The sequence below is a fragment of the Bos mutus genome, chromosome 10, assembly GCF_027580195.1.
Source record: "Bos mutus isolate GX-2022 chromosome 10, NWIPB_WYAK_1.1, whole genome shotgun sequence".
Lineage (NCBI taxonomy): Eukaryota > Metazoa > Chordata > Mammalia > Artiodactyla > Bovidae > Bos > Bos mutus.
The window spans coordinates 87,852,552-87,858,931 of record NC_091626.1 but is presented as its reverse complement, the minus strand read 5'-3'; positions in this window follow the sequence as shown (position 1 = coordinate 87,858,931).

The window sequence follows — 6,380 nt, the reverse complement described above, 5'->3', positions numbered from 1 at the left end:
GTCTTTAGAGCTTGTGTGACAGAGCTCACCATTACTTTAGAATTCCTCAGAACACTCAGGTCAACCTAGGAACGAAGCTCTTTGAAACTTTTAAGTTTTTCAGTCTCAATATATTCAAGAATTGAAGCAGAATTGGAGATTAACATCAATCCAACTGTCTGCTACATTTCTCTTTCTATAATCTCTTTCTTCTCTTTCTCTTTGCCCCTCTTCTTTTTTTCTCTTCCTTGCCTCTTTCCTACAAGGAAATTGAGTGTATAGGACAGATACGTGGAACAGAAAGAGATTCTAGAGCTTAACTACTCAGTCTAAACCTCACAGGTAAGTGTCCAGTGGGGAGTAACTGATTTATTTTGATTCTAGTGTCTTTATCCTACCCCACAGCCTAAACTGAAGGCAGGTACAAATTCTGTTCCTCGAGAATGGGTTGGCAAGCTGGGTGGCCACAATGCCTGCTATCAAAGCCAAGTTCTTCTGTTGCGCTGCTATGGGGCACTGGAGAAGTTGTTTTACCACGCTCCACATCATTCCTCATCTATAAAAGTGAAACTCGCTCAACCGTGTCTGATTCTTTGCAGACCCCATGGACTCTACTGTCCATGGAATTCTCCAGGCCAGAGTACTGGAGTGGGAAGCCTTTCTCTTCTCCAGGGGATCTTCCCAACCCAGGGACTGAGCCCAGGTCTCCCACTTTACAGGTGGATTCTTTACCAGCTGAGCCACAAGGGAAGCCCAAGCATACTGGAGTGGGTAGCCTATCCCTTCTCTAGCAGATCTTCCTGACCCAGAGATCAAATCGGGGTCTTCTGCATTGCAGGCAGATTCTTTACCAACTGAGTTGTGAGGGGAGCCCTCATCTACAAAGGAAAGATAATACTAGCATGTACTACCAGGTTTATTGTGAGTATTTAAAAAGTTAATCTACATAAAGACATAAACGTGTGTCCTAAACATAGCTGTGATTAGGGACTTCCCTGGTGGTCCAATGGTTAAGAACTGGCCTTCCAATGCAGGGAACGCAAGTTCTATCCCTGGTTGGGGAACTAATATTCTACATGCCTTGGGGCAACTAAGCTTGCATGCCAACTACTGAGCCAGTGTGCTCTGGTGCCACAGCTAGAGAGCAGCCGGTGTACCACATACCTTAATGAAAGATTCCGCACGCCGCAACTAAGGCCTGCTGCAGCCAAACAAATGAATATTCAAAGCATAAATACAGTTGTGATCAATAAATATTAGCTATTATGATATTCTTAATTGTATTATTAATATACAGGAGATACAGATAGGGAAGTGGTAATTTCAGAAGACAGAATAGCCTGTTAAGAGGAGTCAGATTTTAAACATAGCAGTCTCCTTATCTGGAAAATTGGAATAATTATTATAGTGTCTACTACTGAGTTGCTTTAAGGATTCAGGGACGTAGTGCATTTAAAGTATTCAATTCAGCATTTTGTGCATGGTATACACTTTAAAAATGGATGCTGTTATGGTAATGGCAGTGGTGAATAAACTGACATAGAACCAAAGTTAGCAGGGAGTGACCTTGTTGCCATATGCAGACTAGAGACAGGGAAACTGTTGAGAGGAATGCTAAACATGATTCATGTTGATGTATGGCAAAACCAATAGAATATTATAAAGTAATTAACCTCCAATTAAAATAAATTTATATTTTAAAAAATAAATTTTAAAAAACCTATTATTCCAAAAGTAAAAAAAAAAAAAAAAAAATGTTACTAAGTCTTACAAAAGCATGAAGAAAATCATGATACTTCTCTTCCTAAAAGCCCTTAAGCTCTTTTCACTGTTGTATCTCAGTCCTTCCTAAATCTGTCCCCTTAGGTAGGTGCTACTCTCACATGTGTTATCATAGGGTACACTTCCTGACTCTGTCTCCTCCTGAGGAATAATGTTCAAGAAACGATATGTTGGTGCCTGAATTGTATTTTTCCCAAGTGCATACCCCCTAAAATGTGTAACTGTCAAAACTAAAAATCAGATCACCGACGCACCAAGAAACACCTTGCACGGCCGTGTGTGATGCATTCGTGGGAAGACTGAAAGTGGCACATATTAGTCACTACCTTTACTGTCACATGCCAGATCTAAAGAATGGAGTTTCATTCAGAAAATAAGCGACCAGTCACACCGAATTCAGGCGTGGGTTCTCCAGATCCCTGCCTCTCCATAATCAGTCAGTCAGTCTTGGAGAGTTTTTCACTTCACATTATGACAAGTTGATCCAAGAGCTTAGCATTTTACAAACAGCTCAGACACTTAATATATTTTACTTGCCTCTTATTATACACGTGTGTTATATGTTACTAAAACTATATTATTGTTATGCATAGGGTGTGCATGTGTGTGTTTAGTTTATTGTCTATTTTATTTTGCATGGGTTAGCGACGATCAGGATGTCATGCTTGTAAATCTAGGCCATAACACTTAGGTAAAGGACTGAAGTTAGCATTCTTAAAGTTCAACTCCCTCCCTTAATTCCTTCTTTTTTTTCTTTGCCTCTCTCAAGAGTTCTTAAAAGTGGAGGGAAGAAGGAGTAGTTTGACTCAAGTGCTTCAGATAGTTTTCTCACCTTCGTGCTTCACGTTGAGACAGAGACTATTAATTATTACAACTCTGAGTCGAGAGATAAGAGAGATGTACTGAGACAAGGACGAGGCATAAAGCCGCTCATTACAGCGCAGGCATCCTCTGCCCGCTCCGAGGCTCGGGGAGCCTTGATCACACACCTGTGCGACTCATCTCCGCTCCCCAGGCCCTGCGCAGTCGACCCGCAGCCGCTCTGACCTCCCTGCGAGCTCTGGGTTGGGTTTTTCATTTCACACATCATTCAACTCCTCGCCCCAGTGATTCCGGAGGGCCAATAACCCATCCGATCCTGTGTGCACATCAGCGCCAATCATGCAAATTCCTGCTTCAGAAAGGTGGAGATCCTAATACAAATTCTTGAAAAGCGTATACCCTGGGACTTTTATAGCGGGTCCTCTTACATCACCTCAGAAAGGGATGAAATCTGGAGCCAGAAAACAGAATAGTTTAGTTCCCGACCAAGCTTGGCAATTATATTAATGTTTCCTTGGGTAACTTTCTCTTTTCATGGTCATAATATGTAATTGAACTTGAGTTTACATTAGACAGACAGTATTTTTATTAAATTCAAAATAGCTTCTTCAGTCAAATTGACTTAATCTGGCCGCCTAATGGAGAGTAAGGAGAATCGGTTTCTAATCCTGAGTTGGTCCTCACCTAAAAATATCCACTTGCTCTAAAAGTAAATATTTTCAAATTTGGTTGTCTACCTGATACTGATTGGAATAGTCTCAAATAGAGAAATTAAAAATAATAATATTTTTAAACCAGCAACCCAATAGCAGGCCATTTTGTGATCAAAAAGAAAAGAAAAAAAAAAAGCCTAAAGTAATAGTTGAGCATTTATTAGAAAGCTTTACTTTCTTTAGAAGTGTTTTCACTTGATGTTGAGTTAACAAACTCAGTGATAATGTTTTTGGAGCTGCTATAAAACGTTTAATATTAGGAAAAAATAGAAAATTTAAATAGAAATTAATATTAGCCATATTTTGAATTTAAAATTAAATTTGAATTTGGGTATGAAGGGGAAGGAGCATTTTCCCCACACCCTTCTTTGTTCTTGCTGAGACTCCACTGTAATAAAACACAGGCAAACTGGAGAAAAAAATAAGTTTAATAAAATGTATAATCCCTGTACCTATGGAAGATACCCACAAAGCTAAGTAACTCCCTGAAAGGACCCAAGCCACCACCTTAAATATCTTCTGCGGCTAATGACAAAGGATGTTGGCGGGAGGGGGAGGACAGTTGTAGGAGGCTATCAGGAAAAGCACAGAAAGATTCTTATATAGATTGAATTTTTTGCCTTTTTCATTGATATATTTCTAGAGATTTAGTCATCTTTCTCTTCCCGGCAAAGAGAGGGAAGCACACTTACAAATAGAGATTTCTCTTCTAAATATTAAATATTGCTTACAAACAGATAATTTCTACTCTGTTGTTAAAGCTTTTACTGTGTCTACTATTTCTTAAAAATAATCAATCTGAAATAATTCTTATGCCAAAGAAGCATATTGTGGGGTGGTGAATTTTGCCCCCACCACCCCCCCCACCCAGGGCACTGTAAAATGTTGAGAGGTCATTTTACCTCCCTGTCTGAGTATCTTTCACACTGGAGTGGGTTGCCAGTTCCTTCTCCAATGCATGAAAGTGAAAAGTGAAAGTGAAGTCGCTCAGTCGTGTCCGACTGTTAGTGACCTCATGGACTGCAGCCTACCAGGCTCCTCCGTCCATGGGATTTTCCAGGCAAGGGTACCGGAGTGGGGTGCCATTGCCTTCTCCGTTCATATGGTCAGACACTGTCATCTACTCAGTAGCCATTGTTTACTTTGTCTTTGCTAGCAGAACCCTGCATTTTTTTTTCCCGAAATCATGCAACCATTCCTTTTATGAAATCTGTTAGCTCTGGATAATAAATGTTGGTTAGCAGAGGGAACCAATTCCAGTAAACCCCACTTAACTGTAATTTGTTTAGGCAAGAGAATTTGATACAACATTGGACTCCTAGAACATTTTTTTTGGGGGGGAGGCATTAAAAAAGTATAAAAGAAAAATTTTGTTTCCCTAAAACTGAGCCATGAGAATGAAAGTTCTTGTGAAAATAAAAATACCTCTCACTGACCTTGGATATTAAAGTTCATAATACGATGCTTGGATCCTCTGTAGTCATTGTTAACACATTGCTAGTATCCTAGAATAATGCAATTCCAGAGTACATTTTTATATAAGAAAATAAATATCCCACTGTTAAAATAATTTATGGTAAGATTTTCTGATACCCCAAACTAAGAGCATAGTAACTTTAACTTCAAGATTTTGGATCAATCACTGTGTCTTTATGACCTCATTATTTTATGTCTGCATGAATCAGATTAAGCAGAATAAATCAAAGTTTATTTCCATCTATATGAATTCTGCTGCAGCTCCCATGGAGTTCCACGTAAACTCTAAGCATTGACTTTGGGATTCATTATTCTTCTCTTTTGTGATTGTTCCATCTAGAATTATTAATATGATTTCTAGGGTTACTGAATGAGGAGAAGAGAAAGCTAGACAGTTACTCAGAAACATTTTACTGCCTCAAAATGATGGTGACTTCTATTTTTCAGTCCACTGTCCAGAGATAGGCACATGTACTGGGTCAACCACAAGACTCTGGAAAGCGTAGGCTATCTTGGATATTCAGTGAACTAAGAAACCTCTATTGAAGTGTGCCTGATGTAGATTAGACATATTAGAAGCCAGGGTTAGGAAATGTATTTCTCTTACTATATAAGAATTAGAAGGAGTTCTCCAGATTCCCTTCAGTTCTATCGATCCTTTGAAGGGACATTTTAGGAGACTTAATTTTAATTGCAAAGCAAAGGTTTTATAGTGTAAGAGTTTGAATAGGAGAAAGGACACACTGTAGGGAACTGCACATGTATGTAGCAGAATGCTCGCATTGATGGGACTGAATCAGAGCGTGGACACTGGAGTCTGATGACTCTGCAATGTGCATCAGCTCGTTTACACTCTACTTGTGTAAGGAGGGGAAACTTGAGCTTTAAATATTTGAGCTTGAATTTTTGCTGTTGTTGTTTAGTCGCTAAGTCGTGTCTGACTCTCTTTTGATCCTATGGACTGTAGCCCACCAGACTACTCAGTCCATGGGATTTCCCAGGCAAGAATACTGGTGTGGATTGCCATTTCTTTCTCCAAGGGATCTTCCCGACCTAGGGATCGAACCCAGGTCTCCTGCTTTGCCAGGTGCATTCTTTACCACTGAGCCACCACGGAAGCCCCTGAGATTGGATTGCTCATCTGAAAAATGGGAATAATATGAATACCAGTTCCAAAGTTTTGGAGAAAATATTCTCAGTTTTAGAAAAATGCACAATATATAATGAACTGTATTTTCCTATAACGTTGTAAGTATGGAACTTAAATAAGTCCAACAATAACCTAAACACAATTTTGAGAATCCAATATGGCAAAGCCATCTGTGTTGTGTGTTTTCCGACAGTACTGTGCAATTCTTCAGTTCTCTGTGGACATTGACCGGGTGTGCTATGAATTTACCTCAATTCTGATACTATTTATTTAGGGATAGTGTCATATTTCACAGGTTAAGAGCTCATCCTATCCCCCTTTCCCAGAAGAAGTAGGTGGGTGGGCTTGAAAGTTCCAGCCCTCTAACCCCATAGTCTTTCTGGAGACCAGCCCCATCCTAAAGCTATCTAGTAGCCCCATTCATTGCAAGTCACCTCATTAGTGTGATTTCAGGTGTG